Source organism: Mastomys coucha, unplaced genomic scaffold (genome assembly GCF_008632895.1).
Source record: "Mastomys coucha isolate ucsf_1 unplaced genomic scaffold, UCSF_Mcou_1 pScaffold14, whole genome shotgun sequence".
Lineage (NCBI taxonomy): Eukaryota > Metazoa > Chordata > Mammalia > Rodentia > Muridae > Mastomys > Mastomys coucha.
This window is the reverse complement of record NW_022196896.1, coordinates 50,518,639-50,544,885: the sequence shown is the minus strand read 5'-3', so window position 1 is coordinate 50,544,885 and position 26,247 is coordinate 50,518,639. Positions and strand designations below refer to the sequence as shown.

Genomic DNA, 26,247 nt, shown 5'->3' with positions numbered 1-26,247 from the left:
TATATATATATATATATATATATTCCTTAACTTTTAAAAAGTTGAGGCAGAAGGATCACAAGTTTGAGCCAGGCTCAGCTCAGTGATTTCAAAGCCAGCCCAGGTCACGTAGATAGAACTGCTCAGAGGGCAGATGTGTAGATCAGAAAAAGATTTTAATTCTTACAAACTCAAACCAATGATCAATGAGGAAAATTTACATTAAAATCAACATAATATTCACCTTAATATTGAAATACAGTCTACACTGTTAGTGTTTGTTATTTTCCCATGGTGCTTTTTAAAATTAAACATGTGTTTCAACAATCTTTCAAAAGCACTGACCTGTTGCTTTTCAAAGCACATGGATGATACAGGGTGGTATTGACCTTGCTGGCCTACTGTAGAATTTGAATGAATACATTCTAGATTGTAGCTCTCAATGACGATCCATTAGCTCAGCTGGAGAGTTGAGAATAAAGAATGAATTGGTGTCAGATAATTGTAAACTTGCTTTCACTGAAATGAGGTTTATTTTTAGTTACTAACACTTTTTGAAAACTAAATTACAGAAAATAGCAATCATTTTCTATCACATTGGCTCATAAAATTAATCAGGCAACTGGGTTAATAATAGCATATTTTTATTAATAAACCACAGAAGCACCTGTACTTATTCATCAGAAACCTTCAAAATGATATTCTACTGAAAGTATCAAATTATCATTTGAAAATTCTTGAATAAATTGTATGAACACTTTATTAGTGAGAGTAAATTAAATACAGCCCAGCACATATATTTCAGAGTTAAATACCCTAAAGGTTAAGAATACAATTTTCAAATTTAGACAACCTAGACTCCAACCTCAATTTTAATAACAAGTGGCCATGTGCTCTTTAAAAAAGTTATTTCTCTGCATAACAAGTTTCTCAAATGTAGAAATGAAGATGATAGTCAGGGTAGTGATCATGAAAAAAGGAGAAAGGAGGGGGAAAAGAGGAGAGAGATAGGTAGATAGATGATAGATAATAGATAGATACATAGATCACACATACACACACACACACACACACACACACACACATAAACCCATACATACATAATGACTGCTAACATTCACAGTTTCTATGCATTGGACTGTGGTCTATGCCTGTTCTGTGAAAGCTAATCTCTTGAGAACATTTCTTTTAGAGAGATTAGGGGAGAGAGAGGGAGAGAAACAGAGAGGGAGAGGGAGAGGGAGAGGGAGAGGGAGAGGGAGAGGGAGACAGAGAGACAGAGAGACAGAGAGACAGAGAGACAGAGAGACAGAGAGAGAGAATTGATAGGTATTATTCTTGGCACTATTGTAGGACCCCACTTTGCAGCTTACTCTTCTTGTTGCTGTGATAAAATACTCTGATAGGAACAACTTAAGGGAGAAAGGATTTGTTTTATGGCTCCAAGTTGAGGGTACACTCCATCATGGTTCTGGCAGCTGGGTTTCTAGGTTACTAAACACCGTGTCTCCACAGTTAGGAAACAGAGAAAGATGATCACTTATGCTCAGTTCACTTTTTTTCCCCTTGTTCTCAGTCTAGGACCCAAGTACAGGGAATGGTACTTACCCACTGTTAAGGTAGGTATTCCCACTTTCATTAAGCTGAACAAGATTATTCCTCACAGGCATGGCCAGGCTCCTGGGTAACTTCAGATTGCAACAGATTGATAATCACTAGGAACAATCACACACATGTTTAATTTCCACAACTGTTTAGGTAGTGAATGTCATCTACCCTTTTATAGATAAGGAAATGACAGGAACAAGAATTTAAACAACTTTTCTAGCAGTGTCTCAATATCAGATCCTCCATGTCCTCAGCTTCTATACTCTATTATCTAATAGGCACATCAGTATAAAAATGGCATTTACTGGGATTTTCTATATAGATCACTCTCAATTATCTCAAACCTGTGACCTATAGGCCAGATGTGTCCAGAATGAATATGAATGTGGCCAAAAAGAAAATCAAAAACTTAATTAAAAATTATAAGACTTTTGCAATTAAAAAAGAATTCAGTTGTGTGGTTGTTAAGCATGAGCTTTCTAGTTGAAATTGCCATACTGCAAAGTAAAAACATTGGACATACTCGTTAGACCATTGTGTGGGTCCGTTAAATATTCAATAAACATTTACTACTCTGTGGTTTATGAAACCATGTAAGTATTTTACTCTATTTTATTGTATTGAGGAATTTTCCAATATAATTTTCTTTCCAAGAACTTTCTACAAGCCTAGTATTATTCCCAGACTTTCTTTAGGACCTTCAAAACAGAGAAGATAGGCAAGGTTCTCCCATTGCTGCACAAATGCATAGTGAGTCATTTGGTGATTAACTTCATTTATATTTTAACCATAAGGCTGGGGAAATAGAATCAAAATGAAAGTGAAAACATTCGATCAGTGAGATGGATCTGCAGGTAAAGGTGCTTGCTTCAGAGCCCTATGACCTGAGCTTGATCCTTGAGACCCACATTCTGAAAGAAGGAACAAACTTTCACTAACTGTCCTCTAAGTTCACACTCACACCACTGGATGAGTGTCCACACAGACACACATTAATACATTAATACATTAATTAATTAGTTAATTAATTAATGAGTAGATAGATGAATGAACTAATAAAATAAATGCTTTACTTTTCATTAAATTAGTACTATTGTATTATTATTTAGTAATAATTTAATCATTGTTATTAATATGTATCTTATTATTTATTTATTATTTATGTTTTGTTATTTATTATGTTAATATTTATTTAATTATTTATTAATGGTTATTTATAGTAATAAATTCTTGTTGGCTTAATAATTAAGTTATTTATTATTAATAATTATTGTTAAATGACTTCTTAAATAATATAATTATATTTAAAAACCAAATTACTGCTGGGCAGTGGTGGCACACACCTTTAATCCCAGCAATTGGGAGGCAGAGGCAGGCAGATTTCTGAGTTTGAGGCCAACCTGGTCTACAGAGTGAGTTCCAGGGCTACACAGAGAAATTGTCTCATAAAAAACAAAAAAAACAAAAACACACAAAAGAAAACAAACAAACCAACAAAGTGAAACTACTTCATGAGTAAAACTTGGGATATTACCATAGAGATATTTTACATGAGCCAGTCTTCTCTGCTACTGGCTATTTCTCACATACAAAAAAAAAAAAACTGAAGGTCTCGGAAGAACCTTTCTACCTGTTGTGACAGTCCCCTCAGCCCAGCAGATAAGAGGCAAAGCAAAGGTAGTCAAGGACCTTTCAGACCTGCATCGATGAGGAAAGCCCATAAGAAAGAATGTGTTGTATCAGTATGTTGTCCTCCAAGGGTCCACAAGAGAGTGTTTCACAAACCAACTTTCCTCATGGCTGCTTTGAGAAAAAATCATGAAAGATACAAAATAAAAATGGAGGGTTCACACTTCTCAGAATATAATTTAACTCTTCATCCTGTTTCCTTACATTCATCCTTTCCAAAACCAGTTTTCCAGGTCCTGCTATTACCGATACCATGTGGAAAAATTCTTCACAAACGTTTCTCATATCATATTATTTCCTCTGATTAGAGAGAAAACCAGTTTGATATTACAACAGTATTTAAGATTCCTTCAGCAACCGTCTGTTAGTATCTCAAGGGAAATGGGTTTACAAAAATATTTTGTACCTTAAAATTTAGAACTGTAAGCCTGTGTTTATTTTGATTTTTTTAATGGACCAATGATATTTCTATAGATATTTATAAGGAGAATTGTGATTTATATGTATTTTTAGATTGTTGAATGATTATATTGACCTAGGTACAGAATAAAGAATACCCAGCTTTCTTTATTCTGATGTTCTAGGTGTCCTCAAGAGATAAAAGGAGTAAAGGCACTTACATGCACTGATCACACAAAAATTTATCCTATTTTAATCTGTCAATATGAGAATGCAATATGTCCAATCTCATATAATTCTCATATCAACTTTAAGTTTACTCAACCCCAACTCAGCTACATGAAAATAGAGATTCAGGAAAACACTGATACTGGCCCAAGTTCGCTGAGAGAACAGATCAAAACTGCTCTAGCAATGCCAAAGGCTATGACCGTATCATGAAACCTCAGTATTCTACACCAGCAAAGGATATAGAGATGGTAATGAGGCTGTTCTACCCAAGAAGAAAGAACTGTTAATGGTCTTTTATGTGCCCTATTGCTATGCATATCATATTAATATTAGCTGGGGAAGCATCTTTATATATTCATGAAATACATAAAATACACTGAATTAATAGCCTCTTGAAACACATAAATATCAGTTACATCTGTCAGATAAAGTGCTACATTGCTAACAAAGTACATAATGATACTAGTAAGTAGAATAAAATAATTGGGATAGATGATAACCGTACTTCTCCCCATTCACTTCATTATACACAATTTAAACTCATCATCATCATCAGAAACATAACATTTATTACACAATATAATTTCTAACACATCACGATTTGGACTGGAAAATATAACTGTTGTAAGCAAGACATGCTATTCATTTAATAAGTCATGAGCCATTAACTATTATTTAAGTGCTATATTTTCCAAAGCAAGTGGGAAAGTCTTTGCATTTAATATTCAGAAGAGCAGGGAAAGAGAAAGAACTTGCAAATCTGTGCATATATATGTGCAAATTTGTACAACTGTGAATTTAACTATTTTTTCTAAGAAATCAGATGTACAATTATTCCTTTTTTTAATATTTTATTTATTTACACGTAAATTTCTCCTTTCCCAGTTTCTCCTCCAACAAACAAACAAACAAACAAAAACAACAAGAACAAACCCCTGTTGCCTCCCCCCTTCCCATGCCTGCCACCCCACCCTCTCCCACTTATTGGCCCTGGCATTCCCTTACACTGGGGCACAGAACCTTCATAGGGCCAAGGTCCTCTCCTCCTATTGAAGATCGAATTTGCAATCCTCTACTATGCACATGCTGCCAGAAAAATCAGACCCACCATGTGCTGTCCTTGGTTGGTGGTTGAGACCCTGGGAGCTCTGAGGGGACTACTTAGTTCATATTGTTGTTCATCCTAAGGGGCTGCAAACCCTTCAGCTCCATAGGTCCTTTCTCTGACTCCTTCATTGTGGACCCTGTACTCAGTTCAATGGATGGCTGTGAGCTTCTACATCTGTATTAGTCAGGTACTGTCGGAGCCTCTCAGGAGATAGCTTTATTTAGGCTGGCTTGTCCTTCCTTCAGTCTCTACTCCATAGTTAATCTCTGCAACACCTTCTGTGGTTATTTGGTTCCCCCTTTTAAGAAGGAATGAAATGTCCACCTTTTGGTCTTTCTACTTCTTGAGTTTCTTGTGGTTTGTAGGTTATTCTTCCTGTATTTCAAACTTCTGGGTTAATAACCATTTATCAGAGAGTGCATACCATGTGTGTTCTTTTGTGATTGGGTTACCTCACTCAGGATGATATTCTCCAGATCCATCCATTTCCCTAAGAATTTCATGAATTCATTGTTTTTAATAGCTGAGTAGTACTTCATTGTGTAGATGTACCACGATAAACAATAGAATGCCCACATACACATGGAAGCTTAACAACACTCTACTCAATGATAGCTTGGTCAAGGAAGGAATAAAGAAAGAAATTAAAGACTTTCTAGAGCTTAATGAAAATGAAGCCACAACATACCCAAACTTATGGGACACAATGAAAGCAGTCCTAAGAGGAAAACTCATAGATTTAATTGCCTCCAAAAAGAAACTGGAGAGAGCATACACCAGCAATTTGACAGCACAACTGAAGGCGCTAGAACAAAAAGAAGCAAATTCACCCAAGAGGAGTCAAAGGCAGGAAATAATCAAACTCAGGGCTGAAATCAACCAAATAGAAACAAAAAGAACTATACAAAGAATCAACCAAACCAGGAGCTGGTTCTTTGAGAAAGTCAACAAAATAGATAAACCCTTAGCCAGACTAACTAGAGGGCACAGAGATAGTTTCCTAATTAACAAGATCAGAAATGAAAAGGGAGACCTAACAACAGACACTGAGGAAATCCAGAAAATCATGAGATCCTACTACAAAAGCCTATACTCAACAAAACTGGAAAACCTGGATGAAATGGACAATTTTCTAGACAGATACCAGCTACCAAAGTTAAATCAAGATCAGATCAATGATCTAAACAGTCCCATATCTGCTAATGAAATAGAAACAGTCATTAATAGTCTCCCATCCAAAAAAAGCCCAGGACCAAATGAGTTTAGTGCAGAGTTTTATCAAACCTTCAAATAAGACCTAATACCAATACTCCTCAAACTATTCAACAAAATAGAAACTGAAGGCACTCTACCCAATTCATTCTATGAAGCCACAATTACTCTTATACCTAAACCACATAAAGACCTAACGAAGAAAGAAAACTTCAGACCAATTTCCCTTATGAATATTGATGCAATTATTTCTTCTTTACATATCATCTCTTACGTCTCATTGAGAAAGATGTAAAGGACTTGTTTATTGGTCATGTTTGATCTTACTGTTAATTATATATGGACTATAAAATAGAATGTTCACAGAAGTATTGAAGTCATTCATAGAAATATTAAGTCTTTCAATGATGCTTTTAACTAAGAAATAAAAACGAAGAATGCTATGCTCCCAACCTCTTCATGTAACTGTGAAAGGACGTGGACACAGTTCCATGACAGATTGTGTGACCTGCCCAACTTTGATCCCAACAGTCTTCTCAAAGGGCAAGTTTCCCAGATCCTATTTAACTTTGCTCTGTCACTATCTAAAAGTGAACTGCTTTACTTATGTTCCTGGCTGACTAATATAATAGTATCCATTGACCTGATATAGAAATCACAACTGTTAGTGAGATGGCGGAACCAACTATGTGTTCTCATTGATAAACTTAAATGACAATTTCTGTAGGAGAAATTTTTCCAAATTTTCCTTTCGAAATGAATACACGTTTCATTTGTCATGTAGTTTTTCAAAAGTGTCACGCATAGCTGGAGAGATGGCTCAGCGGTTAAGAACACTGACTCTTCTTCTGAAGGTCCTGAGTTCAAATCCCAGCAACCACATGGTGGCTCACAACCATCCCTAATGAGATCCGGTGCCCCCTTCTGAGGTGTTAGAAGACAGCTATAGTGTACTTAAATATAATGCATAAATAAATCGTAAAAGAGAAACAAAAGTGTCACTCATGAAAAGAACACTGTTGTACATGATAAACTTCTGACCAGACAATCCTTGTGAGGGGAGGCTTGGGTATCATCAGCAAAAAATATTTACTACAACCTATGCTTACTAGAAGGGAAATCTTTAATTGGTAGATTTGAAATGTAAGCATGATTCCATGATTTTTCAATAAGTCACTTTAACTAGTGGAGACGCATCGAATATGCTCTAATTTCCCAACTAGGAGTACCTAAAGGTCATTGATGAATTATTTAAAAGAGCAACGAGAATGTTAGGAGTTTCTCACTTCTAGTATATGATTTTAATATATGTAAGTAACCATTCCAGATCTAGAGACAGTACTGCTTAAACAGCAGCAACAACAAAAGTGATTTATATTAGTCCTCCTAGCCTACACCTATATCCCTCAGCCCAAGAATCTATACAGCATTATAAACAACAACCATAGTTATTCTGACAAGTATATAATGGAATGATTGAAGCCTAAGAGCATATACCAACTGTTTTCAAATTATGCACTGCCCCACCTGGGGATCCATCCCATATACAGTCACTAAACCCAGACACTATAGCGGATGCCAACAAGTGCTTGTTGACAGAAGCCTGTTATAGCTATCTCCTGAGAGGCTCTACTAGTGCCTGACAAATACAGAGATAGAGGCTCGAAGCCAACCATTGAATGGAGCACAGGGTCTCCAATGGAGCAGCTAGAGAAAGGAGCCAAGGACTTGAAGGGGTTTGCAGCCCCATAGGAGAAACAACAATATGAACTAAGCAATACCCCAGAGGTCCCAAGGACTAAACCACCAACAAAAGAATACACATGGTGGGACCCATGGCTCCAGCAGCATATTTAGCAGAGGATGGCCTTGTCAGTCATCAATGGGAGGATCGGCCCTTGGTCCTGTGAAGGCTCTATGCCCCAGTGTAGGGGAATGCCAGGGCCAAGAAGTGGGAGTGGGTGAGCAAGAGGAGGGGAGAGGAGAGAGGGAGGTTTCTTAGGGGAAACCAGGAAAGGGGATAACATTTAAAATGTAAATAAAGAAAATATCTAATAAAAAATTTATGCGAACACATGACATAAACAAAGGTTGTAGTTCACTTTGCCATATAATAGAATTCTGTAACCAGAACTTTGGATTTTATATAACTTAGAGTGAAAATATGAACACCATTAAAAATAACTTCATGAAAGTCTTAGAAGTCCACTCATCCAATGGGGATTTCCCAGTGGATGACTATGTAGGGGTTTTCCCAAAACACGAAAAGAATTTAATTATCACAGTGCCACATCCGTTTTGAAAGGCAGTTATCAACTTTCCCAATCAACCTAGGGTCAAATTTCATGATAGTCTAATACTTAACTTTAAAACAGTTGCTGAACTGCACTTTAACACTATCTCAAATATGCTACAAAACTGCTTAAGAGTTCCTTGATGTTGCCAAGCATAAAGGCCCATGGGGTTTAGGAGGCCTACCATTAGCTGAAGGCCTGTCTGGACAATAGAGTGAGACCATGTCACAGAAACACAAGCCAAAACAAACAAACAAACAAACAAGAAGAGTTCCTTGTTGTCCTGACATTTAAACTGCAACAACAACAATAACAAACATACTGGCTTCACAGAAGGTCAGCTTTTTGGGGCCCCACTGGCTTTCAGACTCAAATCATCTGTCATTCCCTACTTTCCAGCTAAGCGTCATGGGAACAACTTGTTCCGAGCTTGTTGGCTGACTCCCCAGAAAAGTGAGCACTGAGTATTTTTACTGATTACCACATAAGTGATGTCATTGGAGTTTGGCTTCTTCATCCTAAGGAATGAATAGTTCTTCTGCTTTTTCTTTTAAAGAACTGATGATAAAAATTTTTCCCTCAAGGTGTATATTAAAAAAGAAATATAGGAAACAAGTAGAACCTGATTTTCTACTGTCTGCCTGTGCTTGAGTCCAGTGAATGCTGCATATTTTCATATCTGTGTTTCTGACTTTCAGTATTTAAATGATTGATCCTAGAAGCAGAGTAGCTGGTGATAGAAATAATAAAATCGTTTGTTTTACTTTAAATAAACGGAGGAAAGTCTGGAAGAGCTTGATTGTGGAAATAATTTTTTTAATATATGATTAATAGTGTTAGCAACATTCTCTACTGGAAATTCTATAGGAGTAAGAGATCTGTTGCACACATATGATCTCAACCAACAACAAATGAACACATATGATCTCAAATAACCAACACACACACACACACACACATACTGTCTCAAATAATAAACAAATGCACACATATGATCACAAAACGTCTATTTCCCCTGTATCCCTGGCTGTCCTGAAACTCACTCTGTAGACCAGGCTGGCCTCGAACTCAGAAATCCGCCTGCCTCTGCCTCCCCAGTGCTAGGATTAAAGGTGTGCACCACCACTGCCCAGCTACAATTTACTTTTAAAAGCTCCTTTCTTGCTGTCTTTTGATGAGTACTGTTATTAACTCAAAACTCAATCAGTCATTTTTTGATTGGCAATGTTCATGTTTACTAATATTCATGGGGGGGCGGGAAGAGGCAGAAGGAAATGTTTATTTTTAACCCATTACAATTGAAAGAAACTTAGATGCAAGATTTGTGACCCTTTCATATGGCATTCAAGGATGGAAGGTAAACTCTGGCTTAAAGTTAACATTACTTCTCTATGTCACTGGACATGTCTCCTCCTAGGCCATCACATAGGAAATATGAATGAAGAAAATGTCACTTCCTGTCTTGGAGTCACTACACACCTTTGTATTCATGGTCTAGATTGTGAGTTAGAATTACATATGACAATAGAATTTCCAACTGCTGTGTAAAGTGAACAGGACATATATATATGTGTGTATATATATATATATGTGTGTGTGTGTGTATATATATATATATATATATGTATATATATATATGTCTACCATGTTGAACCCAGGCTCCCAGGTACAGTGATGGGCAAGGACAACTGTGCACATCTATGTGCTTTCTTGTCTCTTCCATTTCTATGAAGTATGGTATGAAATATCTTTATCAATCAGTGTTATAGTTTTCTGAATTTATGTTTCATATGTATATACTATAGTGTTTAATATTATAAACTTTTTGAAACCCATTAAAAGTATTGATAGTGCCTCAAAAGTACTTTTATTGCCTTCATTTTCACATATGTCACAAATTAGTATGTTCTCCTGTTCAATTTTGACATTTTTATGTCATGAAATATAAACATTTCTGCAAAAAGGAAGTAATTATTCTTTCCATCATCTTTCATCAGTAGCAATAGGAATATGCTTCTCTCCTACTTCTGTCTTTCCAATTTCTCTGATAAAAATTAAATTTATATTTTTATTGGTTACCACTTGGCTACAATATGTAATCATGAAGAAAGATCAGAGGTTCGTTTTTTAATCTGACACGCCCTTTCAATACTTTTTTTTATTGAAAACTCTCGAGCAATGTTTTGGTTTTTGGTTTTTGGTTTTGTTTTTTTTTTATTAAAAACTCTCTACACTTTTCAAAATCCCAAGGCAGATGCAAGAAATTTGCATTTGTTCTTTCAGGAGCATAATTAGTTATGAATATTGCAAAAATATGTCTTGAATACCTTTTCAGCAAAGATCCTGTTAAGCCACACCACTAAAAGTCACAAATAGCTAAGAAAAAATTAAGGCCAGAACTCTCAAGGTCAACTAGAACTTCGATTTTTTTTTTTTAATTCAGTATCATTTCCTATGGAAAATTTTAATCCATTGATGGATTGAGATAGTCTGTTATCAGTGGTCTAAACTAAATTGCTTGCTCAGTGCTGGGGTACGGTTTGCAGTCAGTCACTGAAAGGAATTGGTATGGCTAGTGCTTAAATGAGTAGAACGTTTAAACTTCTAAAACTCAGGCGAGAAGTCTTCACTGATGTTTGTGAAAGGCCACTCGACAGATTGTGAGAATCCAACTGCATGGTCTCCACTCATGAGTCACAGGAACCAGTCTTCAGTTGAGTCCTTCAGCTGTCTCCTTGCCTGGAGTAGCCTGAGCCAGCTGTTGATTTTCCTTGCTTCCTGTTGTTCACCTGGTGATGAGGATGACTAAGACACCCTGTCCTGGGACAGTGGTGGCAGCTGCCATATAAATAGTGAAGCCACAGTGCTGTAGATGTGAATACCAAAGACTGGGTAGTAGACCACAGCTGACCTATTTTAGACAATCTTGACCTCTAAAGGTAAGCCTTCAGAACTTGGCAGAAGGCTGTTACCACAGTTCCCAGGGTCTCAACCTCCAACCAAAGACTGCACATGGAGGGGTCTGATTGTTCAGGCAGCATGTGTATAGTAGAGGATTGCAAATTCAATCATCAATAGGAGGAGAGGAGCTCGGCCCTGTGAAAGTTCTGTGTCCCAGTGTAGGGGAATGCCAGGGCCAGAAAGTGGGTGAGGGCGGGGTGGCAGGCATGGGGAAGTGGGAGGCAACAGGGGTTTGTTTTGGTTGTTTTTGTTTGTTTCTTTGTTTTTTGGAGGGGAAACTGGGAATGGAGAAATTTACATGTAAATAAAGAAAATATCTAAAAAAAAAAAAAAAAAAGGAAATCTCAAATAGTAACTTTTTTGCCTATTGTGATGCCGTTGGATTAACCATTCTGAACTCTCTCCGTGAAATCAAGTTTCTGTTAAGGTTCAGATTACTTATCTGATCCTAAGACATTAGAACTACCTCCTCTAGCTTTCTGTATCATTACTGCTGATATCTAAGAATTTTCACTAGTTACCTAAGAGCTTTTAGCCTTGTTTCTGATAACCCCCCAAAAGAAAACATTAAAAACTTAAGTGTTTTTACATACAGTGTCAGTGCCTGAACATGGTAAATATTACCACAATCATCAGAATTTGTAAGTTTCTTTCCAGATCAACTTTTCCCTGAACACAGGCCTTTGATTTTAGCATATTAATCAACTAATAAACCCTCACCTAACATATGTAGCCTGTTAGTTTGGAATGTCTTTTCCCATTCTGTTTTTGTTTAGTAAATACTGTGTTTTTTTATACTTGATTCTAATCCACAGCCACTTTACATAGAAAATTTCGATTAAAAAGTGTATATTAGAAATCAATATTATGTACCTAAAATAAAGAGCAAAGTCTAATTCTTAGAAAATTTCAATGTTGACATTCACCTGGCAAACGGTAATAATGATTGTTGTTCTCGAATTTCAACTTCTTTCCAAGTTTGTTAAGTACAGAGAGAAGGAGCTGTGTGGAAACACAGTTAGCATTTGCAACAAATAAAATGAGTCATTTAGCTTTCCAGATTCTAGTTATATATGAAAGGACCAAACTTGTGCCTGTCACGAGGAAATTATTATTTAAAGGTGATTTCTGCACATGAGGGAATTGGTCATGCAAAGTTTGTAAGCTGAAGTGTGGGCTGAAATATGAACAGAAAGATCCAGTGAAATTAGTAAGATGTCTTTGGATTAATAAAAGACATCAATAAATTAATAAATTGATGTGCCAGACAAATAAGTCAAGTTAAAAGCTCAATGACTTACTTCTGTTCATACACACAAAGTAATTACAGACACCCAGCATGCCCCTGCTGCTCTTGGGTCAACAACTCTTCCTTCTATTGAACATGTGTTTCTCTTTTCCTTTTGGGTATGCCTCACTTATTACACTGCTGAAAATAAATTGTATTAGACATGCCAGACACAGTTCACGATCTTGTGTTATTTACTGCCTTTCTATACATAATTCATAATGCCACCTGTTAGACCACAGCAATAAAGAAGAGGCAGATTTGAAACTCTCGGAAAGCATGTTTTCTACGTTAGATAGTTTAAGGTTAGTGTGGTCACTTTCAGAAGTCGGAGAAGATCAGAAAATATATCCACTAAATCAATGTTGTATTATAAACCTACATCTATTCTGTAAATTATTTCCTCCTTAACTCAGTTTAGGAAATGGGAGAGTTAATGTCAAGTCATGACACTGAAATCTGTCCCTTTAATTAAAGCTACTTCCTTCTCAGCTATAATCTAAGATACATACACACACACACACACACACACACACACACACACACATAAATAGTGTAATATATAACCTATATTTAAGGTATAATGTCAGCTTCTTCCTCTATCTTCTCTGATTAGCCAAGTTCTTGATGGTTTTTCTCCTATCCATTCCCTCTTTTAGCACATTACCAAAAGTATTCTGAGGAGGAAAGGCTTGCTCTTTTTAAATAGTTCAGTTTTGTTGTTTTAAGCCAAAAGTCATAAATCTGTATGCCATATCTAGATTTTAAATTCTAGAAAACAAGAATCTGTTTTCTTGCTGAAATGTATGCTATAAAGACCCACTAGTGTGTTATAGAATGCAGTAAAAACTCCTGGAATTTCTCGGTAGCCTACCATTTTATTCTGCACCTCTCTCCTCAGTACTCAGGTTCTCAGATACACAAGTGACTGAAGAACGGATGGTCCATGGTCTAGTAGATCACATACTCTAGAGATGAGGCATAATTAATGACAATTTCTCCTGACACATCCTTAAGCCAACAAAAAATGCATATATTAGTATAAAAAATGATATTTTCCCAAGTGGACTTCAACCCTGGCTTACAGCCAAATAGCACTAAACCAGGATTTTCTCCTTATGAATAACAATTTGACTTGGCAAACTGAATCATAAGACCATTCCAGCCCCCAAAAGAAGAGTTAGATATTTATTCTACGTTTTCAGGGGGAGAGGTGTTATTAACAATAGGTATCCAAAATCATTTTGATTGAACTCGTTCACATTTTAGTTGCCACTTTTCTCACATTGTAGTAAATGACATGAACAAATTAGAAGTGTTTCCATACAACTGAAATGCAAATACGCTTAAATCTGTTAAAACTAAACTACCTCTCTTCCTGTAACTCTAGAGACTGAGAAGTCCTCTCTTAGGACACGATTCTCCAACTCCAATCAACTGCTGAAGTTTCTCCATGCTTTTCTCTCTTGTATCTAAGACATGTTCACTGTTGGAATCTGGTTAATAAATATCAAGGAGACCCTCACCTTTTCAGGAGTAGTGTAGACTGTTTGGGTGGAATGAGACTTCAGCACATATATCTTTTAACATGATGACTTTTAAAGTTTGAACATGTTTTGTCCATCCCAAACAAAATTAAGACTCTTTCTTCCATCTTTCTGTGTGTCCAAGCTGCTTGGGGTGATTTATGATTATCACCATCCACCATCAAAGAAGAGTAGCAAAACTGATTCAAGGAAAGCCTTTTGTCAGCACAGTTCCGTCTCCTTAGCAACCTTTCAGTGGGTTTTCTGTTATACATCACAAGACAACGAAGTGAAATTAGACATGTGGGAATTCTTCTTCGGGTATTTCATCCAGCTTCTTAGGTATCATACTATAAGATTCACCCACACAAGCCAAGGTATAGCTCTACCTACACCCCCAATGCTACTGTCTCAGGAGTATGTGAACATGAATATATCACATCCAAACCTGTATGACTTCAGTTTGGTTAGAGAAGAAGTTGAGACATAGTAGGGTGAAGACTAGAGTGGAGGAAGAAAGAAGAGAAAGAGCCAGAGGCTTATTGAGATGGTCATAAATGCAAATTAATGTAAGAAAATAATGTTGCAGAACAACACTTTGAGAAAGCTGAGAGCATTCACATGTACCCAATTAAGAAAGGCTTATTAATGCAGTTACATTTGTGTCTAAGGTATTGATTCACTGTATATTTTTACTCTTAGATATTTCAAGACTTGTGCGAGTGTGTAAACACATGAATGTATTGAAAAATCCCTCCTGATAATCTCTCTCATGGATTGTAAAAACATCAACCTATCCTTAAGGATGGGAGGAATTTAAGTTCAGAAAGAGACTGAGCCACAGATTGTCCTCTTCTGAGTATACAGCACTCCCCCAAACAAACTGGACTCAGTAAATGGATTTAAATGGCTCATTCTATCAGTGTGATAAAATTGTGTCTGACATCTGTTTAAAATGAGCATGTGAATCTTGAGAAAAAAGGACAAGCCCCAATACTGAGTGAGACAGAATCTGGAGAGCAAAGACCTCTCTCTGCCTAGGTGCCAGCTCACTGTGCCATTCACCTGGCTTGTTAGCTGCTGCTAGCTCTTTTATCAGGATTCTGTTAACTTCAAATTTGTTCTTAGCTCATGGAAAAGGTCTGCCTTTGTTTTTCTCCTCTAGATAGGAGATGTCTCCTGGCACAGTTCTTCAAAGGCAGTTAAGACGGTAGCATCATGGAAATTTGGCAGAGAGTAAAGTACTAAGGCAGATTAAGCATTAGTTTAGATTATTTTCAAAGACAATGTCCCACGATTTTTCATCCCTTTAATTTAGCAGTTAGCACAGTCACTCACAGCTGTCCTTTCTAAAGTGAACTTGCTAGTCCCTTCTTATCATTGTGCAGTCAAATCAATGAAATTTGAATTTAAATTGGATAACATAAACATGACAAAACATGAATAAATCATCCAAAAGCTTTCTTTTGAATTGCTCAGTTTATTTCTCTTAAGGCTAATACAAAAAAAGTCAAATGCAGACCTTTGATTATATTAAAAAATTGAACAACTTGATTACATTGTTGTACTTCATCTCTATTAATTTTGTTCCTTTGCCTTTTAAATTCTTTTTAATTGCCTTGAGTACTGTCAAGTGCATGTTCATGCTAATCTATTTTAACTAAATGTGGAGACTAACTTTACAGCTCTAATATTAAAATGTAGGATATGAGCTTTGGTAGATTTAACCCACCTTAAATTAGTTGCATTACTTAAGAAGTGTCGGGTGGTCTGGAAAGCCTTCTGACCCTGAACTTGAATTCTGCTTTATAGACTAACGATCTTGAAGCTGAATTAAGCTGAACTTTGTACTTTGGAAACATTGTGATGCACCACAATAGCATAGAATTACGTCTTCTGAGGTTATGACTTTCCAAATGTACTATACAAAAAATAATTCTTAAAATTGAGCAAGCCCAATTTTTTTAAGACATAAATTCTTTAGCCTGTAATCCTGTGTCACTGTTGAACAAAAACTCTTCTGTTGCTTTCAACTAAAAGGAAGGTAGAAACTAATGAATTGTCAGCACATGCTTCAGGCTGAATGCGTCCATTCCTTTACATTAGCTAAATCCTTTATTATTATATCTATTGTTTCTTATAGTGCTGGCAAGAGCCTGGTGAATAACATCTTCATCTTACATATTGAAATAAAGTTTTCTCAAAGCCATCCAATGTATCAGTTATTAGAAAATGGTCAAACCAGAACCAAAATTCTTCTGCAACTTCATACTATATTACCTTCAACACCTAATTTTCCTTTATATGTAAACAATCTTTCAAAGCTTGGAAGTTTAGTGATAGGAAGTAACACAGTGGTGGTGTGCTTAATGAGCATGCTCAATATTCTAGACTGAATGTCCAACCCCTTGCCAAGAAGTAGTAGGTATAACTTTAAAAGCATAAAAACGAAAACTAAAGCCTTTATATTCAAGATTTGAGGTCAAACTTTCAGTCATGGTTTCTTAATCTCTTTTGTCCAGTTGCCTCGTTCCTCAGCTTGGTGTCTTTTGTACAAAAACCAGTGTTTTCAACATATCACAAGGTTCCATGGTTGAAGGTAAGGAAGAGGATTTCAGACAGCACTCCTGAGACTGTCATATGGCCCCTTCTTCCCAAGATGAACTTTGTCAGAGATGTTAGAGGGCAGCTGATTATGTCAGACATTCTCAATATACAATAGACTTCACAGGGGTTCCTCAAAAGTCAGCATATGAGTAGATGTTCAGAAAATTGGGTATTAGTGTCCAGTGCATTTTTGAACCAGAATCTCACTAAATGCTCAGTTCTGATATGCAAGAGAGTGCCAATTAGCCTTGTGGATCTCCATTTTTCTAAGGTCTGGATATGTGAGGGGTGATATACCACCTAAGGGTCATCTTTCCTGAACACACATCTGAAGCTCTTCCAAATTATCCATAGCTAGATCCTCCTAAAAGTGAGAGCAGCTTTCTTTCCCCTGGCTAAAGCTCAAGGTTGAGCATTAATTAGCATCTTTTGCTCCACAAATGATGCTAAATATATACAAGCCCCAGCGAAGAACAGCTAGTCTGGAGGCTTTTCCTGCCCTTCTATTCCAAACTGATATGTCCATTGGAATGTTAATAAAGATATTCTTAAAGGTCTTGTCCATTTTACCCACAGCTCTAGAGGCTAAAGGTCATTTGTTTTTAAATTTTTAATTTTGTATTTATATTTTAATGATATGTATGGGTCCATGCATGTCTATGGGTATATGCATGTATGTGCAGGTGCCTCTGGGGACCAGAGGTGTTAGATCCCTTGAAGCTGGAATTGTAGGCAGTTGTGAGCTATTCATTTTAGGTGCTGTGAACGAAACTCAGGTCATCTCCAAGACTAGCATTTATTCTTAAATACTGAGTCATCTCCTCAGCCTTAAAGGTCATTCTTTAAGTGTTTCTTATTCACGGACTGGCTTTAGTCCTAGAATATTTGAGGCAAAGGATGATTATGTAAGGAACTTCCCAGGAAAAGATTTTTACTCTTGATTTCACCTTCCTTTTCATGTTTATTTTCCAGCTATCACTCTTAAATATGCTGTCATATAAATTATGAAAAAAATGAAATTACTGAGTCTTTTCTTAAGACATGCTACCTTACAATATCAGACTTCTTAGGATGAGTTCTGTCTCATGAATGCAAAATTCCTTGGATCTGAGTACAGAGAGGACCCTGGCACATGATAGATGCTCAGCTTTTGTTGTAGTTTTGGTTTTTATGTCTTGATTTTGTGAAAAGTTAACAAGCATCCGAATCTTAGCCAATGCGATCCTGACAGCCGAATACTGGTACACGGCTAGATTTCCTTCACATAGTTTCAAATGACCAATTACAAGAGAACAGCTGGATGTAATAGAAAACAGTTGCTAGAAATAGCCAACTCTGTAGCCTCCCCATGTCCCAAATGTACAAGTTGGCCAGATGAGGGTTTGACTTGGTAGAATAACGGTACCAAGGGCATCCATTAACCTAAATACCTGATTTATAACGTTGAGTTAGTAGACATATAAATTAATTATTGCGTATGATATATAAATATCCATTAACAAGTTTTATGTGAGGTTTAATATTGCCAGTCTGGCTCCAGAACACCATTCTATACTTTCTCGTATTGTATCTATAAACAAAAACAACAACAATAACAACAATGTCCTTTATGAAAAATATGTTCACGATCTAGGTTCCCATTTTAAGTTTTTTGACTGTAATCAATTAAAGCCCCAAACTGCCAATATAATTGAACAATATGGCCAGGAATTGAGACTGTTTTAAGGAGGTATATTAAAGTACAACAAAATACGAATTCCATATGTGCCCATATACATGAGTAGCTCAATAAGTATGTGTTTGACTGATGTTACACAGGCCTTCACTCAGATCAAGAATCAGGTAACAATTCCAGTGTCATTAATGCGAGAATTGCCCTAATTGGCACCACAAGAACAAGCTCTCTTACTTTCTCAATCCATTATCTGAAAACAGGAAAACATGTGGAAACCATCTATTGCTGCTACATTGCACAGAAGTGTTTGCACTCCCATACCTTATCTAGGACCCAGATTATTAACAAAAACAAAAGAAACTCTTCATGGAATCCCTCATATGAGCTACTCATTTACAGCTAAGTAAAGAAGAGGTTTTAGAAAATATTTATCCAGTCCGTTTCTCCTATATAATTTTGAGTTATATTTTAACATGACCCAAATGTGGCACCCACCAGCCAGTATTCTTCACTCATCTTTTTGAAAAATGTAAAGTTTAAGTCACATATTTCTTCACAAGAGAAAATGAATTTACCAATCTCTGTTCTTGCTATGAGGCAGAACATGTACCCATTGGCAGAATAAAATACACTTAGCACTCAGGCTGGACCTGGACAATAATAATTCTGCAAATGAGAACTAAGAATAGGAGATGTTCTGCCTGGGGAACTTGCCCGTGGCTGTCCTGCCCCTCCCCTCCTTCTTGATGTTTCCTACTCACTGCTTTGTTTAGATGCATCAAAGTAACACCTTCATATTTGGGCAAGAAAAGGGAGATTCACTTCAGCTATTGAAGCGAGAGCTCCTGGGAATTCTTGAAGGAAGGCGGAATCTGTGTGAAGTCTTGGTTTCCCAGACTGTTAGGAAATGTTTGTTTATAATATATGAACTTTCTAGAGAGACATTCAACGTACATCCTCCTGTCTAGAACATACTCTATCAATTATGGATTCCATGAGAATTGTTTTGGACTCATGGCTTGATAGAGCATGCCTGAATCTAATAAGTCATGAACAATATTCTTTTAGTTATACAATGTGCCGGGATCCCTGAGATCCAGACATGTTCAAGAAAACACAACTTCTTCCCTGTAAATGAAAATATGAATAAATCATAGCTTTTCATTTTAGAGTTCATGATACAAAATGATGGATCCTGTAATTTTTTTTAAAGTTGCTTCAGGGCAAACTCAAACTAAAGTTGTTTTGGTGAATAAAAGTTTATTGATAAGCTTGAGGATCTAGGGATTCATAGTACAATTCAAATCTAATTACAGAAATGACATCCCAGAGCACAGAAGTACTGAAAGTATCCTGAGCGTGTTTAATTTTTAACTAAACCTGAAGCAAGAACTCTTTTCATCTCACACTCTAAAACAAATATATGGAGTGATTTTGTGCTGCTAAGGATCTTTGGAAACATGTCAGCGTCAGCGGGGATCTGTATGGGGAATTTTCATCTAACACTCTAAAACAAATATATGGAATGATTTTGTGCGCGAAGGATCTTTGGAAACATGTCAGCCGGGATCTGTATGGGGAAGAGTGTTTCACGCCCACCACTCTGACTACCAAGATCCATCTGAGACTGCTTGGGCTAACTACTGTAAAAGTTGACCACATGTTGCTTTTGTTGGCATGGGCTCCACATCTGTGTCTGCTAGGTAATGAGAAACATGAGACTGAGTATGGGTGAGTGAGTCCCAGTGACCACACAGACATTCAACTCCATTATCAGTAGCACAAAGATCAAGATCTAGCAGTAGTTTAAAGGGCTTTATGTTATTTATGATGCCATTTCTCTCTCTCTCTCTGTCTCTCTCTGTCTCTCTCTGTCTCTGTCTCTGTCTCTCTCTCTCTCTCTCTCTCTCTCTCTCTCTCTCTCTCTCTCTCTCTCTCTCTCTCTCTCTCTCTCTCTCTCTCTCTCTGTGTGTGTGTGTGTGTGTCTTTCTTCCCTTTTACTAAAAATAGACTCTCTTCTTTTTGTTTTTTTTTTTCAAGACAGGGTTTCTCTGTATAGCTCAGGCTGTCCTGAAATTCATTCTGTACACCAGGCTGGTTTCAAACTCAGAAATCCACCTTCCTCTGCCTCCCAAGTGCTGGGATTAAAGGCGTGCACCACCACTGCCCGGCTTAGATTCTCTTCTTATACACTGTTTCTCCTCTCTCTACGCCATCTAATTCCTCCCCACCTCACCTTCTATCCAAATTTGCTCCCTTTCTGTCTCTCTAAAAGGGAAATTTTCTAACAGATAACAACAAAAGAAAATAAAATGAGGTAAAACAAAATCATTACATCAAAGTTGGATAAGGCAATCCAAGGGAAGGAAGAGAGTGTCAAGAGAAGGCACATAAATCACAGACCTACTCATTCACGCATTCAGGAGTCTCATAAAAACACCAAACTGAAAGCTGTAGAACATACGCAGAGGACCTGGGGCAGACACGTGCACCCTATACTTACTGCTTTAGTCTCTCTGAGTTCCTATAATCTTTGCTCAGTAGACTTAGAGGACCTGGTTCTCCTGGTGTTCTACATCTCCTTTGGCATCTACACTTTTTCCACCTCCTTTGCCACAAGGTTCTTTGAGCTTTGAGGGGAGGGATTTGATGGAGAAGTGTCATTTAGAGTTATTATCTCTCTCTCTCTCTCTCTCTCTCTCTCTCTCTCTCTCTCTCTCTCTCTCTCTCTCTCTCTCTTTCTCCTTCTCTCTCTCCCTCTCTCTCTCCCTCTCTCTCTCCCTCTCTCTCCCTCTCTCTCTCCCTCTCTCTCTCTCCCTCTCCATCATGACTATCTGTGAGTCTCTGTGTTTGTTTCTATCTGCTGCAAGAGGAAGTCTCTCTGATGATGGCTGAATAAGGCACCGATTTATGAGTACAGCAGAAGAGTGTTAGGAGTTATTTTTATTGTTGCCCTTTTTTCTTTTAGACAAGTAGTATTTGATTTTACCCTAGGTCTCTAGGATACCTTGTCTCTTTTTCTTGGTCACACAATGTCAGGCATGGGTTCCACTTCATGGAATAAGCCTTAGTTCAAATCAGAAAAGAATAAGAGAAAAAAGAGGAAGGAAGGAAGAGAGAAAGAAAGAAAGAAAGAAAGAAAGAAAGAAAGAAAGAAAGAAAGAAAGGAAGAGGAAGAAAGGAAGAAAGAAAGAAAAAATAAATACCCAAGCTCCAGTGGTTAATTCACGTAGAAAGCCTTCATTAGACTATGTCTACAAACAAAACCAAACATCTGAATGTAGGAGAGGTATTTGCAGGGAGGTGGGGGCTGATGAGGCAAAATAAGAATAATTAGAATACAGTTTATACTTCTATGGAAATGTCAAAAAGAAACTTAATTAATAAAATCTCCCAGTTATTGTTAGACTGAATGCTATATTTGTGCCTATATTACTATATTTTTTTCTTATACATAATTTCTGTTATCACTCATTTTTCTTGACCTTCAAATATATACATAGCTATCAAGTATTTCCCTCCATGTTCCATTTCTGTTCTATCATATGCATTGCCTTATTTTTAAAATACCATTATAATGAAGAGTATTGAAAAAAAAGCCAACTGGGCAGTAGTGGTACACTCCTTTAATCCCAGCACTTTAATCCCAGGACTTGGGAGGCAGCAGCAGGCAGATTTCCGAGTTCGAGGCCAGCCTGGTCTACAGAGTGTGTTTCAGGACAGCCAGGGCTACACAGAGAAACCCTTTCTTGAAAAAAAAAACTAAAAAAATTAAATTAAATTAAATTTAAAAAAAAAGAATTACTGTATTGAATGAACAGTTAACCTATGAAGCTGATGCAGTTTTCCAACCTGTAAAGTAAAATACCAGAATGCAGCCTTAGACTACACTAGAAAACATGATGCCATAATGGACTATTTCTCCAAGGAACTGTAACCCAAGCCCTTCCTCACTTAGGTTACTTGAGTCAGGCTATTCTATCATAGCAACAGAAAAGTAGCTAAGACACTGTGACTCTTAATCTCAAGTGAAATTGATAAATTCTGGAATCATCTGAAAGAAGGACTTCTCATAACTGTGGGAGTTTATATTGACTATGTTAAGTGAAGTGGGAAGATCTGCCCACCTTGGGAGATGTCATTCCCTGAGTGGGATCCTAGATTGTATAATGAAAAAATAAAAAAGAAAAGAAAAGGAAATGACTGGCAATATGCATCACTTCCAGACTGTGAGGGTGATATGACTTTAAGACTTATCACCTTGCCTTTGCCATGAAGCAAATCGGAATAATTCCTTTCTACTTTATATTGCATTTGTGGGTGTATTTTATCACCAAAATGGGTGGGGAGCAGACAGTATTATAAATAAAAGAGACTCATCTAAGCATCAAGGTTAATTCAGATACTGACAATGTGTAGAAAAACATATTCTGGAGCCGATTGAGTTTGACTAAAATTATTTGCAAAAATTTTGGAATTAATTTCCCTTGGTGGAAAGGATGTAACATTGAACCTACTTCAAATCGAAGGAAAATGATTTAGAGATGCCCTTTCCTTCCAACTGCCAATCTTTCTGAAGTTATTCAGTGGAGATAGAAAAAGAAGATGGCTCTTTGATTGACCAGTGAAGTATTTGGGCATTAGATAGGGAATCTTAGATTTGTGAAAGTTCTGTTTAAAGCATGTATGAAAATATGATTTAAAATGTTTAATTTCATCTCTATATTTTCACACCACAAAATTTAGACTTATTGGAATTAAATTTGTTATTATTTTATTTCATATCCTTTCTTGTTAAGTGCATAAAAAACCTGTCTTTCTAATACAGAATGTCTAAAATCTGGAAGAAATAGTGTCTTACCAAATAGATCTTACTTAATGGAAAACATTCATTTTAAAGAGTGAATTGGAAAGCTTCATGTAGACTGGTGTGGCTGTCAGAGAGATCATTTGTCAGATGGGAAGGATAGTTTATCTCATGTCAAGTCTGCCATGATAAGTTTCAATGCTTCACTTGATATCCTACAATTTTGCATTGTTTGTGAACGATCATTTGTCACAGTGTTGTTACACTGGCTACTTCTACAATATATCTCAAGCCTGGGAGTGTCATGAACTCCAGGATTGCCATTACATACTGAAAGGTTTTCAACTGTAAACTATGAAACATTAAGAATGATGGCATCATTATTTGCTCATTTTATTCCTCTTGTGAACTTTGCAATTATCTGTGTGGTATAATAAGGATGTGGTTGAAAGACTGATGTCGGTCACTATTCGGAACAAGCTTCATCACTCTCAGGTTCCTGCAGCTTTTACAATTCCCCAGGTTGTCACTTCTGTTTATTTATTGATGTTAAAGCAAACCTTTATCTAACAATAATGTGCTCTAAGGCATGGAAAAAATGTTGTTTATATATAAATTATAAGTATTGATTTTCATTACTCTGTGTTTATAGTGAAATTTTAAGCTCCTGGTTTCCATAGATGTGCAATAGTAATTCCAATATTTGCCTATTTGATATATAAGCATTTATTTATGTTGAGTTTTATATTGATCCTATGAATACAATACAATAGCACATCATTATTTCTGGGTTCCGTGCAAATGGGTTAACTTAGAAAAATTGACTTGTGAGACAAAAAAAAAAAAATCACAGAATTAATTTGTGAGATATGGCAGAGAGAGAGAGAGACAGACAGGCAGAGAGAGAGAGAGAGAGAGAGAGAGAGAGAACTCGGTTCCCAAATGAGTTCAAACAAGGGGACTCTGCTCCCTTGCTTCAGCTCCCATGCTTCAGTGTGCATCCCTTTCCAGACCTCTTCTCTGGCTTGCTTTTCTCACTCTGGAGCCTTTGTTGATCATTTCACCATTTAAAGTGGCCCCCTGACGGCAGTGCTGAAGTGCTGTATAAAGTTCCGAAGCCCCCACTTGTGATGATCTTCACGAAGAAAGCATGTGCGTAGAGACAAAGTCCTTTCATGAATGAGTTATTGGTATTTGCTCTTGGCTATGATGTCAGCGTTAATGAAACAGCAGGTGCATTAAACAAGATTTCACTACACAGAAGTACAAATAAAAGAAAGCTGTGCGTGGATCAGTTGATGAAACTAACCAAATCCTGCAGGGTTTTTGTGCTTTCCCTGGGAACATCGATTCTATATTTGCTAACTCACTGTTTACAGAAACGTAAAAGGTAACTACCGCCCATAATGATAAGCAACTTAATATTCTTCCACTTGATAATTTCATAGAAGCTATTCTCACAATAGTTCATCATGAACCTTTGTGGCTGGTTGGGGATATAACAGCAAATAATCTTACTGTGGGAATGTCCACCAGCCCTACCCCTCCACCCATTTACAAGAGAAAAGTGACTCTACACTCTGCAGAGGGTCGAATGCTTTGCTTTTCAACTTCCACAGTCAGGCTGCTAGTAAGGTTTAATTTAGTATGTTTAGCAATCACTGTTTAAGTATTGCTTAGAGAAGATTCATAGCCATAGCTATGCTCAGCAAAACTGAATCACAACACTCAAGATCTAACAGGTTAATGTCAGGTTCTTGTTGTTTAGTAAAATAGAGTGATGGATAATTTTGTCTATCTGGAAAAAAAAAACACCACATGGAATAATATGCACATATTCAAATTTTTCTAGAAGTGGGTTGGATGTTCTACAGGTTAGCCTCTTAGTTCTCCAGAAAATAGGTGCCAGTCCTAAGGAGGTTAGGAGTCTGCCTGGGGCCACATTCTCAAGAGGAAGGTAAGAGCACTGTTTAGCAATGAATCACTGTTTCATTCAGCCAACTGAAGTAGGCTCCATATGTTCTCCTGATGTTACTGCCCACCCCAAGCCCTACTGAAGTCTCCTGTTGCCTCATAAACACATTGTTTACTTCCTTCTTTCTTACACCAGACATGCTTAATAAACTGAAGTCATATAGCCCACATTAACATAAAATCAGAAACTTTATTTTGCCTATTAATCATGAAACCAAGAGCCATACTTTGAAAGGTACCTCTCTCTCTCCTACATATTGGACAACTTTCAAATATTTATAACTAAGCTAAAATTCCATTAGAAAAACAGAAGCCCTTAAGTATGGACAAATATTTTCAGAAAAGTCTTCCCTACGCTGTTGTTAGCCTTGCATCTCCCCTTAAACTCATTAGCTGGCACAGGTGACAGCAGGGACTTTCAACAGCTGATTTCAATAGAAAACCTCAATTATGCCTTGGGAGCTTCTTATTTTGGAAGGAAATTGGAGAAGTTAATTAATGAGTGAATGAGATCTGATTTCTTTCTTTATTATTTTTAGGTTTTGTCTTACAGAACTCAGAAAAAGATGCATAAGGCCAGAGATATGCCTAGGATAAGCCATTTCTCCTATTGTACATTTTATTAAATGGAGCAAAATTTTAATGTTACTCCTGTCAGCTATGACAGAATAGGATGCCTGCAGTTATGAAGCTTTCCATTAGACTCCCTTCGTACAAAGGAAATGAACTGCTATAGATGTAATGGCACTGCTCTTAGGATTTTATATACCACCCCTCACTTTCATAACCATTTCTAGGACAGATACATTCATTGCTCCAAAAAGATTTTAGTGAATAATGACTTCAACTGTTTTTTATTTTTAGCATATTATCTACTGTCTGTGTATCT

General features: G+C 36.9%; 1 protein-coding gene and 1 long non-coding RNA gene across 8 annotated transcripts in view; one reads left to right on the top strand and one right to left on the bottom strand.

Moving 5' to 3' along the window:
• The window catches only part of LOC116088236, a 76,644-nt gene extending 62,091 nt beyond the window's left edge, over positions 1-14,553 (bottom strand). Inside the window, exons 1-3 of one of the 3 annotated variants that reach the window (XR_004117831.1) lie at positions 14,296-14,553; positions 1,588-1,694; positions 325-441 (exon numbers count right to left, since the gene is read on the bottom strand). This is a non-coding gene — a long non-coding RNA (uncharacterized LOC116088236). Of the gene's footprint in view, positions 1-324; positions 442-1,587; positions 1,695-12,407; positions 12,451-13,643; positions 13,732-14,295 lie in introns of those variants that run through there. The other 2 variants (XR_004117832.1, XR_004117833.1) reach the window with 2 other exon arrangements.
• Positions 1-26,247, top strand: part of Kcnq5 (potassium voltage-gated channel subfamily Q member 5) — a 561,250-nt gene that overhangs the window by 304,699 nt on the left and 230,304 nt on the right. The window lies entirely within an intron of this gene.